Raw genomic sequence first — 12,720 nt, forward strand, 5'->3', positions numbered from 1 at the left:
TCTTTCAACATATGAAAGTCCCGCTATTCCAGGAATTAACCTAGTAAACCTACGCTGCACGCCCTCAATAGCAAGAATATCCTTCCTCAAATTTGGAGACCAAAACTGCACACAGTATTCCAGGTGCGGTCTCACTAGGGCCCTGTACAACTGCAGAAGGACCTCTTTGCTCCTATACTCAACTCCTCTTGTTATGAAGGCCAACATTCCATTGGCTTTCTTCACTGCCTGCTGTACCTGCATGCTTCCTTTCAGTGACTGATGCACTAGGACACCCAGATCTCGTTGTACGTCACCTGTTCCTAACTTGACACCATTCAGATAATACTCTGCCTTCCTATTCTTACCACCAAAGTGGATAACCTCACACTTATCCACATTAAACTGCATCTGCCATGCATCTGCCCACTCACACAACCTGTCCAAGTCACCCTGCAACCTCATAGCATCTTCCTCACAGTTCACACTACCACCCAGCTTTGTATCATCTGCAAATTTGCTAATGGTACTTTTAATCCCGTCATCCAAGTCATTAATGTATATTGTAAATAGCTGTGGTCCCAGCACCGAGCCTTGTGGTACCCCACTAGTTACTGCCTGCCATTCTGAAAGGAACCCATTTATCCCCACTCTTTGCTTTCTGTCTGTCAACCAATTTTCTATCCATGTCAGTACCCTACCTCCAATACCATGTGCTCTAATTTTGCCCACTAATCTCCTATGTGGAACCTTGTCAAAGGCTTTCTGAAAATCAAGGTACACCACATCCACCAGCTCTCCCCTGTCAATTTTCCTGGTTACATCCTCAAAGAATTCCAGAAGATTAGCCAAGCATGATTTCCCCTTCGTAAATCCATGCTGACTCGGAACAATCCTGTTACTACTATCCAAATGCTCCGCAATTTCGTCTTTTATAATTGACTCCAGCATCTTCCCCACCACTGATGTCAGACTAACTGGTCATTTCTTCTCTCCTGAGATGCTGCCTGACCTGCTGAGTTACTCCAGCATTTTGTGTCTACCGCGGACAAGTATTAAGATCACAGGAGAACACAGTATGCTTACAATCATTTCTACCGTCCAAGATGAAGCTCTCGGGAGTAGTCCTGGCAATAGCAGTTGGATGCAGTGTGCACGAGATGGTACAGTGGACCAGGGTAACCTCACCACCTTTTGGGCACGATGTCTCCCATCATTGAACCACCCCATCATACCTGTCGCCTCATTGTAGTAGACGTTGATATGGTCGAGCTGGAGATATTTGTCTCCGTGGTAAGTGCCAGTTGGGTCAATGCCATGCTCGTCACTTATCACCCCAGAACTGCGGAGAAAACAAGGGACGGGGTTAAAAAAAAAAGCCACATATAGGTCTGATTAGACGACCTTTGCAGTCGTTCCACCAAGAGAAAACTGTGTGCAGTTTTGATCTTCAAATTTGAGGAAGGATATTCTTGCTATTGGGGGCGTGCAGCGTAGGTTTACTAGGTTAATTCCCTGAATGGCGGGACTGTCGGATGTTGAAAGACTGGAGCGACTAGGCTTGTATACACTGGAATTTAGAAGGATGAGAGGGGATCTTATCGAAACATATAAGATTATTAAGGGGTTGGACACGCTAGAGGCAGGAAACATGTTCCCAATGTTGGCGGAGTCCAGAACCAGTGGCCACAGTTTAAGAATAAGGGGTGGGCCATTTAGAACGGAGATGAGCAAAAGCTTTTTCAGTCAGAGAGTTGTAAATCTGTGGAATTCTCTGCCTCAGAAGGCAGTGGAGGCCAATTCTCGGAATGCTTTCAAGAGAGAGCTAGATAGAGCTCTTAAGGATAGCGGAATCAGGGGGTATGGGGAGAAGGCAGGAACGGGGTACTGATTGAGAATGATCAGCCATGATCACATTGAATGGTGGTTCTGACTCGAAGGGCTGAATGGCCTCCTCCTGCACCTATTGTCATTCTTGTGCACATTGCCCAACTACAACGCCCTTCAAGGAGCACGCTTTCAACAGCAGCCTTACTTTATTAGTACCTGCTGGAAAATAACTGCAGATGCTGGTTCAAATCGAAGGTAGACACAAAATGCTGGAGCAACTCAGCGGGTCAGGCAGCATCTCAGGAGAGAAGGAATGGGTGACGTTTCAGGTCGAGACCCTTCTTCAGACCGATGTCAGGGGAGTGGGCGGGACAAAGATAGGATGCAGGAGACAGGACGACAAGTGGGAGAACTGGGAAGGGGGAGGGGAGGGGAAAGAGGAACTATCTGAAGTCAGAGAAGTCAATGTTCATTACGCTGGGGTGTAAGCTGTCCAAGCAAAATATGAGGCGCTGTTCCTCCAATTTGCGCTGGGCCTCACTCTGACAATGGAGGAGGCCCATGACAGAAAAGTCAGACTGGGAGTGGGAGTTGAAGTGCTGAGCCACTGGGAGATCAGTGTCCCATGACTTTCTCTCCTGAGATGCTGTCCCGCTGCGTTACTCCAGCATTTTGTGTCTACCTTATTAGTACCTGTATGTCAAATGCCCAGTCACAGGAATGTGTTCACTAATAGAAGGGTCTGTTGTGATATTGCTGGGACTACTTTGTGTATCCAAGAACTACTTTGTATGGCTGTGTATATAAGTGATGGGTGTGATTAGGCGGTCACTCTGGATCCAGGCGGCCTTGGAATAAACAGCCTGGAGTTAAGCTCCACCATGATAACATCTTAAAACATGTGTACTCGTGGTCCGTCCAGTGTCACAACAAAGGTACAACAGGTACCGGACCACGAAGTACAACATGGTGGCAGCGGCTTGGTGTTTCGCCTAGGGAGGGAATGAAGCATGCCCGAGCAGAAAAGGTTAAAAAGAAGAAAAAAAAGAAGAAGAAAAAAAGCCCTGAAGGGAAACAAAACAAAAGAAAAGTTTCCAGCTCGGTACGGGACGTTTGGAGTGCATCCCGACAGGGCCAGTGTGAGTTGGTATAGTTACCTGCTCAGTAGTCGGCGCCGAGTTGCCGACGTGACGCTGCAAGCTGCTGGGGGAGGTGCGTGTAGGCCCACGTCGTGCCCCAGCACCTGTGTAGGCCCGAGATTAGAAGCCTGCGACTGCTTCGCGGGGGAGAGACCGGGAGACCCGACACACACGGAGATGTGCGGTGACCGGGGAAGATCGACACCCATGGAGGTGTGCGGCGACCGGGAGAGCCCCGGAGGAGACCGACACCCACGGAGGTGTGCGGCGACCGGGAGACCCGACACCCACGGAGGTGTGCGGTGACCGGAAAGACCGGGAGACCCGACACCCACGGAGGTGTGCGGTGACCGGGGAAGACCGACACCCACGGAGGTGTGCAGCGACCGGGAGAGCCCCGGAGGAGACCGACACCCACGGAGGTGTGCGGCAACCGGGAGAGCCCCGGAGGAGACCGACACCCACAGAGGTGTGCGGCGACCGGGAGAGCCCCGGAGGAGACCGACACCCACGGAGGTGTGCGGCAACCGGAGGGGGTCGGCGACCGGAGGGACCGAACACCCGCGGAGGTGCGGCGGCCGGTAAGGCCGAGGCACTGCGTACTTACCCAGGCGCGTCGACCGTAGAGTCGGGACGGCCCTGGGCCCGAGGCAGCGGCAGCGTGTTCGAATTTGAGCGGCAGCTGCCGGGAGCACCTGTGGGCGGGGCCAGCGCACCGCGATTACAGCAATGCCAGCCCAGCAGTGGGAGCCCAGCAGTGCCAACCCAGCAGTGGGAGCCCAGCAGTGCCAGCCCAGCAGTGCCAACCCAGCAGTGGGAGCCCAGCAGTGGCAGCCCAGCAGTGGGAGTCCAGCAGTGCCAGCCCAGCAGTGCCAACCCAGCAGTGGGTGCCCAGCAGTGGGAGCCCAGCAGTGCCAGCCCAGCAGTGGGAGGCCAGCAGTGGGAGGCCAGCAGTGGCAGGCAAATCATGGTGGTGGAGCATCTAGAGCCTACACTACATTTGATCTACACAGCACGTCTTCTTGAGGGGAAGATATGGAACAAAATGAATATTTTGTGTTTAATGACCTGTGTAGTGATCTGTGTAATGAAAGCTTAATGTATTATATTTGATGCTTTTGTATAAATGTATATATCTGTGGAGTGTCCACACGGAGTGAGTGACCACCCGGAGATGAGTGACCACCCGGCGATGAGTGAAATTCCGCAGAGGAGTGACCACCATGATGGCGAAAAAAAGCAATTGTGTTTAGTTGTGTTATTGGTTTTGTTTGCAAAAAGCAATGGTGTTTTGGTTTTGTTTGTTAAATATATTTTAGCCCTCGAATGGTAAAGAAAACAATTTTATATAAGACAAGGGGGATGTTGTAATATATAAGACAAGGGGGATGTTGTGATATTGCTGGGACTACTTTGTGTATCCAAGAACTACTTTGTTTGGCTGTGTATATAAGTGATGGGTGTGATTAGGCGGACACTCTGGATCCAGGCGGCCTTGGAATAAACAGCCTGGAGTTAAGCTCCACCATGATAACATCTTAAAACATGTGTACTCGTGGTCCTTCCAGAGTCACACAAAGGTACAACAGGTACCGGACCACGAAGTACAACAGGGTCCTGACCCGAAACATCACCCATTCCTTCTCTTCAGAGATGCTGCCTGTCCCGCTGAGTTACTCCAGCATTTTGCGTCTATCTTGGATTTACATTGTAATTATTTGACTTTAATTGTAATTTTTGTTTATTACATTTGGGTCTTGCATTTACAGGGCTGTTCATTTCATCATTTCACTATCAGTCCGTGTGATCATTTAATGCACAACACATGCAAGTAATAAAATTAATCTTTCTCCAAACTAATAACAATCAGAATTATTGAATGGAAATTAGGAGAAGGTGCCGAATTTAAGTTTATTTTCTTTAAACACACAGGGGAAATCCATATTCTCCAAATATCGCTGTATAAATCATCTCCTAGTTCCAATGAGCAGTTAAAATAAACTCAATAATAACGATAAAAAGTAAACTGGTTGTTCACCAATGAGGATGTATGTGAAATTATGCAAAAAAAACCCCAGGAAGACAATAGACAATAGGTGCAGGAGTAGGCCATTCGAGCCAGCACCACCATTCAATGTGATCATGGCTGATCATTCTCGATCAGTACCCCGTTCCTGCCTTCTCCCCAAGAGCATGGAATTACAAGGATAGACACAAAACGCTGGAGCAACTCAGTGGGACAGGCAGCATCACGGAGAGAAGGAATGGGTGACGTTTCGGGTCGAGACCCTTACAAGGAATGCCTTAAGAACGAAGGAAGACGCAAAATGCTGGAGTAACTCAGCGGGTCGGGCAGCATCTCAGGAGAGAAGGTACGGGCGACGTTTCGGGTCGAGACCCTTCTTCTGACCGATGTCAGGGGAGGGGGCGGGACAAAGATAGGATGCAGACGGAGACAGGAAGACTAAGATGCCTTAAGAACGAGTGTGGGACACACTTGAAGGATCCGAGTCCAATTGTCATCTGACCACTTCCATCAGTTCCCAGGAGTTTTTTCGGTTTATGACCGGGAGTGACATGGGCTGAGAGCCAGGTGTTGCAGTATGGTGACGTGATAGATACATTAAAAGCTTACTATAAAGACATGCAGTACTATGGGTACTAGTCGTGGAATGAGGTTTGAATAACGAATGCTATTCAAAACAAATATTCCTTCGACCCCCCTCCCCCCCATTCCTTGCAGGAGAAGTTTGGGTCCACTTGGTCTATTCTGTTTTGTAGTTTAGCACAATTTAGTTGCCACTTTCATTTCACTGCACATCTTGTATATGTATGTGACAAATAAACTTGACTTGAAATTATTAAACCTTTAGCCCGTGGTCGACAGTAGTTTGGCGCCACATGCAGTTTATTATATGGGCGGATGCGCCTTGGCACGTCTCCAAGGGGTGCAAGTTAATTCAGTTACTTCCCTCCCCATTCAAAAGCAAAATCAGCTCAAATTTCTCGAATACACACACACACATGCAACCTTGTTTATAGTTTCCTTTCTTGGAATTTAGCTCGTAGTATCTGTATTTTGCTGCTAAAAGAAAAATATATATTTATATTCTGGGGCGTTTGGAAATATCAGGAAAGCTTTCTCCTGCAAATATTTCAGTGACTGGTCCCAGCAGCGCCCCATGGAAAAAAAGAGAGGGTCGCGTATTGAGACAAGGAATTCTGTGTTTCTTTTATATATTTTTTGCAGCTGCATTTAGGTTAAAAATGCATTAATCTTCGAAGTCTGCATTAATCTTCAAAGGCTGCTTTAATTTTTTTTTTAAATCCTTCTACAAACACAATCGCCGGGAGAGATTTTCGACAGAAATTCAATTGTTGTTGGTAAAAATATAAAAATAACCACGCACATTTTAATTTTTGTTTTAAAAATTGCTCTCGACTTCTGTAAATCATCTCGCTGTGCATAGATAGACCCCCGGCTAAAAATGTTACACGCACTTTGATGAACCCGTTATTAGATTTGAGCTGCGATCCGGCCAGCTTTATGTCGACTGCTATTTTCGACCAGACTGCGATTGACCGCCACACAAATTCCTAGTGTGGCCGATTACGTGTAAACCGACGCCAGTGATATATTTCAAGACAACAATATATCTTTTTTTGGTCATTGTCCGAGATCGGCAACAAAAAAAACCTCTTAAACAGATTTTTTAAAAAGACGACTTACAGGAGGAATTTTCTGCGATCGGTACACGCAGTGGTGTCGGAAACTGGTCCGAATTGAAGGTAGACACAAAATGCTGGAGTAAAACTCAGCGGGTCAGGCAGCATCTCAGGAGAGAAGGAACGGGTCGGGACCCCTCTTACACAGTTCTTCGTCTTCCAAAATATTCCAAATTGAATTTAAACTGGAGGTGGCAGAGTGCGGATTTAAGCAAGAAGGGCTTCTTGGAGAAGAAGAGCTGCCTTAAATGTAGTTGTAATCTATATGTAATTTAGTGGCCTAATATGAAATTTAGTAGCCTAATATATAATTTGGTAGCCTAATATGAAATTTAGTTGCCTAATATGTAATTTAGTCGCCTAATATGAAATTTAGTAGCCTAATATGAAAGTTGGTAGCCTAATATGAAATTTGGTAGCCTAATATGTAATTTAGTTGTCTAATATGAAATTTAGTAGCCTAATATGTAATTTAGTAGCCTAATATGTAATTTAGTAGCCCAATATGCAAACCGCCGGGATTTAAAAAAAATAACAACAATAGAAGTCTCGGATACAATAATTATCTTGGCTCCGATCTGGTTGCCACATTGGCCGGCTTGTATGTGCACGATCTCCCGCATGGTAAATGTGTTAATTTGGGTTTAGGGAGGGAAGGAACGAAAAGAGAGAAAGAGACACAGAGAGACAGAAGCCGGGACTGTCCCGCTGGTTTGCAGAGTGACCGCGCTCTCAGCTGCCGAAGGCGAGCTCTCCAACAAAGCTTATAAACGGGGAGGTGCTACACAACAAGGCACCCCGTCCTATTCGGCCGGGCAGCGCATGTGATGCAGCGATCGCCCTGCCATTGGGCTCAGAGTGTTGCATTCATTAACCAGGTGACATCATGGCGGGGAAAAGCAGGGAGTTTGCTACATTTTTTATTCCCGACCCTGGGGGTCCAAATGCACCCCCCCCCTCTTTCTGGATGGGGGGGCTTCTGTGCCCAGCCTTTAGCTCACTGCTTGTTAGTTCCCATGCTGGTCAAACCAAGCTCTTGCCGGCGTTTCAGCTCCAGGGAGCGTTTTGCAAGCGACCGGGGGTTTTTGGTTAACAACCCCGTTGTTCGTTCATTGTGATTGAATGACTGACTCGCTTATAGTCACTATAGTCACTCCGTGGGTTGTGGCAGGTCGTGGCACATTTCCAAACCGTTTTCCGGATCCAGTTCTGATGCAACAAACGTTGATCAACAGAACGAGCCGGCCAATTATGCAAGTCTGTTGTTTTAAAGATACCGCCTGGAAACGGGTCATTGCGCCCACAGAGTTCACGCCTGTGACCCTCCCACGCTATCCCACTTTCCCATCCACGTCGTTTGCACACTGGGGGACATTCTACACAGGCCAACTCACCGACAAACCCGCAAGTCTTTGGAGGGCGGGGGGAGGCAATAGACAATAGGTGCAGGAGGAGGGGGCTAGGAGGAAGGCCATTCTGGAAATGGTGAATTGATCATCGGGCGTGAATGCTAATAGTAAGAGATCAATAGGCTGCTGATGGAATTGCATTCAGGAAGGAGCACCACATGCAAAGTGTCAAGCTCGCTATTGAATTCAGACAGATAGATTCTAGCTCTCTTGAATGATTCAGAGATTTGCTCATATCTCGTTATAAGTAGGTTTGCTTTCAGATCTTACAAACTTGGACTGAAAAGTTTTTCTTATTCGTTAATGGCTACCCTTATTCGTAACTTGGCCCTGGTCAGGACTCAATGGGACGTTCCTGCTCTAACGTGTCCAACCTTTAATAATCTTATATGTTTCAATAAGATCCCCTCTCATCCTTCTAAATTCCAGTGTATACAAGCCTAGTTGCTCCAATCTTTCAACATACGACAGTCCCTCCATTCCAGGGATTAACCTAGTAAACCTACGCTGCACGCCCTCAATAGCAAGAATATCCTTCCTCAAATTTGGAGACCAAAACTGCACACAGTACTCCAGGTGCGGTCTCACTAGGGCCCTGGACAACTGCAGGACCTCTTTGCTCCTATTCTCAACTCTTGTTATGAAGGCCAACATTCCATTGGCTTTCTTCACTGCCTGCTGTACCTGCATGCTTCCTTTCAGTGACTGATGACTGAATGACTGACTCGCTTATATAGTCACTCCGTGAGTAGTGGCAGGTCGTGGCACATTTTCAATCCGTTTTCCGGATCCAGTTCTGATGCAACAAACGTTGATCAACAGAACGAGCCGGCCAATTATGCAAGTCTATTGTTTTAAAGATACCGCCTGGAAACGAGTTATTGTGCCCACAGAGTTCACGCCTGTGACCCTCCCATGCTATCCCACTTTCCCATCCACGTCCTTTGCACACTGGGGGACATTTTACACAGGCCGACTCACCGACCAACCCGCAAGTCTATGGGGGGCGTGGGGTGAGAATCTGACCACTCGGACAATAATGATGTGGTCACATAGAGAATGAATACATTTCACACAGACGACACCGGAATAATAATAATAATAATAATAATAATAATAATAATTGATCAGCCATGATCACATTGAATGGCGGTGCTGGCTCGTAGGGCCGAATGGCCTACTCCTGCACCTATTGTGTATTGTCTATTGTCTAATAATATATTCCTTTATTCGTCCCACACTGGGGTAAATTAACAGTGTTACAGCAGCAAAGTGGATAGCAAGAGATCATTCATTATAAATAAAAGATACATACATTGCCATCAGTTTTCTGTGTGATCTTAGCTGTTATTGTTGACTCCTCTGCTGGGAGCAGTGCTGGTTGTGCAGTCTCACAGCAGCGGGAAGGAAGGACCTATATATCTTTTTCACGCACTTGGGTTGGAGGAGTCTGTCACTGAAGGAGCTACTCAGTGCAGTGACAGTGTCCTGCATGGGGTGGGAGTCGTTGTCCAGCAGCGATGTTAGCTTTGCCATCATCCTCCTCTCTCCCACCACCTGCACTGAGTCAAGGGGGCAACCCAGGACAGAGCTGGCCTTCCTGACCAGCTTGTCGAGTCTCTTCCCTTCCACCGCTGAGATGCTGCTGCTCCAGCAGACCACTCCATAGAAGATGGCCGATGCAACCACCGTGTTGTAGAAGGAATTAGTAGGGAAATAACTGCAGATGCTGGTACAAATCGAAGGTGCCACAAAATGCTGGAGTAACGCAGTGGGTCAGGCAGCATCTCAGTCTGAAGGAGGGTCTCAACCCGAAACATCACCTGTTCCTTCTCTCCTGAGATGCTGCCTGACCCGCTGAGTTACTCCAGCATTTTGTGATACACCCGAAATTAGGATCGAACAAGGGACTCTAGCGCTGCGAGACGTACTGTGCCTAGAGGACGGGATAATTTTAATCTGTTTTACTGAGCAGGGCGAGGTGCGGAAACAGGGGCCTCAGCCCAAATCATCCACTCCGAGAAAAAATGCACATTCAAGCTCGTTCTTCTCCCCTCCAAACCTTTCCGACCCATGTGCCTGTTTTTAAAACATTCTATCCATCCAACCAAAGTCTGTAGTCTCTTTTTTGCTCTGGTTTATTTGCACCCACATGTTTAGGCTGTAATGTTGTACCCTTATTGTTTTGATGTGTTCATGCTTTATTCTTAATTGTTAACTGTATGTTTGTGTTGTCATTTGTGAGCAGAGCACCAAGGCACATTCCTTGTGTATGCACGTACTTGGCCAATAAACCTATTCATTCATTCATTCATTCGTCTCTATATCTTGTACTGTGTCCTCCATCCAACCATTCTGTGAAAGGGCTGCCCCTCATGTCCTTTCTAACATTTTTCTCCTCACCTTCAATCTGTGTCCTCGAGTGTTAGACTCCATTTCCAAGGGAGTTTTTCCTCTCTCTTGTTTGAGAGACATAAAGGCTCTCCCAACACACAGTTTCCTCTTGACCCAGAATTAGCCTCCGACTCCAAGTGAACACAAACTACTCCAACTGAAATGAAACCATCTACTAACTTATTTTTTTGAATTGTTATAAGAACCAAGGTGGGGCAGCGGTAGAGTTGCTGCCTTACAGCGAATGCAGCGCCGGAGACCCGGGTTCGATCCCGACCACGGGCGATGTCCGTACGGAGTTTGTACGTTCTTCCCGTGACCGCGTGGGTTTTCTCCGAGATAGACAATAGACAATAGGTGCAGGAGTAGGACATTCAGCCCTTCGAGCCAGCACCGCCATTCAATGCGATCATGGCTGATCACTCTCAATCAGTACCCCGTTCCTGCCTTCTCCCCATACCCCCTCACTCCGCTATCCTTAAGAGCTCTATCCAGCTCTCTCTTGAAAGCATCCAACGAACTGGCCTCCACTGCCTTCTGAGGCAGAGAATTCCACACCTTCACCACTCTCTGACTGAAAAACTTCTTCCTCATCTCCGTTCTAAATGGCCTACTCCTTATTCTTAAACTGTGGCCCCTTGTTCTGGACTCCCCCAACATTAGGAACATGTTTCCTGCCTCTAATGTGTCCAATCCCCTAATTATCTTATATGTTTCAATAAGATCCCCCCTCATCCTTCTAAATTCCAGTGTATACAAGCCTAATCACTCCAGCCTTTCAACATACGACAGTCCCGCCATTCCGGGAATTAACCTAGTGAACCTACGCTGCACGCCCTCGGTTTCCTCCCACACTCCAAAGACGTACAGGTTATCCAACAAGAAAAGGTTGGCTGGGGTTATACTTGTATCTTGTGGGCATCAGAGAAGTTAGAAATGATTTAATTGAATTGAATTAGGTTAATTGGCTTGGTAAATGTAAAAAGTTGTCCCTAGTGGGTGCAGGATAGTGTTAATGTGCGGGTATCGCTGGTCGGCAGGGACCCGGTGGGCCGAAAGGGCCCGTTTCCGTGCGGTATCTATAAACTAAACCATCCAAGTTTGCATTCATAACCTTTTATTTTCCATGTAGATTAAGTTGTACAACATTGGTCCAGACTTGTACAATAAAGGTGCAGACAGAATAAATTGGCATTAACCTTTTGGTACATTGTTCAATTCCACAAAATGTAAGCAAAAATCATGTGCAATAATGTTCTGATCATAGCTGTGATCTAATCACAGAATGTCACAGCTATGCTTTTGATGGCTTCTTAATCCAATTTTTTTTTTGACACGAGTATCTGCAGATGTTGGTTTACCAAAATAAAAAGACCCAAAGTGCTGGAGTAAGTCCGTTGGCCAGGTAGCAGCTCTGGAGAACATGGATAGGTGACATTTTGGGTCAAGACCCTTCTCTCCACTGGCTCCCAGTACGATGCTGAATTGATTTCAAGCTCCTATTTGCATACAAAGCCCTAAACGGGCTTGCCCCCCACCCCCACCCAACCCATATCAAAAATCTTCTAACCCACCACTCAATCTCCAGGTCCCTCAGGTCGGCCGACTTGGGGCTACTGATTGTCCCGCGGTCTAGGCTTAAGCTCAGGGGTGACCGCGCTTTGTGGTGGCAGCTCCTAGACTGTGGAACAGCATCCCTCTCCCCATCAGAACTGCCCCCTCCATCGACTCCTTTACGTCCAGGCTCAAAACCTATTTATATTCCATGGCGTTTGAGGCCCTCTGAGGGGACGCTGTGAACTGTTTATGTATGTGCTGTTATGTTTGTGTGCCATTGTATGTTTGTTTTTAGTACCCCCACTGATGTACAGCGCTTTGGTCAACGTGGGTTGTGTTTAAATGTGCTATAGTAATAAAATTGACTTGACTTGACATCTTCAGACTCCGTACAGCAGCCGAAGTCAGAATTGAGCCCGGGTCTCTGATGCTAGAAGACAGCAACTCTACTGCTGTGCAACCCATGCCGCCCCACTTAAGCTACCAAAGTGGAAGACGAAGGTATCACAAAATGCTGGAGCAACTCAGCGGGTCAGGCAGCATCTCTGCAGAGAAGGAACCGGTCACCCATTCCCTCTCTCCAAGATGCAGCCTGACCTGCTGAGTTACTCCAGCATTTTGTGATTCCTTGGAGCTGCAAGATCACAACACAAACTGCAGCCACCTCCTTGCCTCTCCACGGACTG

This window comes from Rhinoraja longicauda, chromosome 19, assembly GCF_053455715.1.
Source record: "Rhinoraja longicauda isolate Sanriku21f chromosome 19, sRhiLon1.1, whole genome shotgun sequence".
In the NCBI taxonomy this organism is placed as follows: domain Eukaryota; kingdom Metazoa; phylum Chordata; class Chondrichthyes; order Rajiformes; family Arhynchobatidae; genus Rhinoraja; species Rhinoraja longicauda.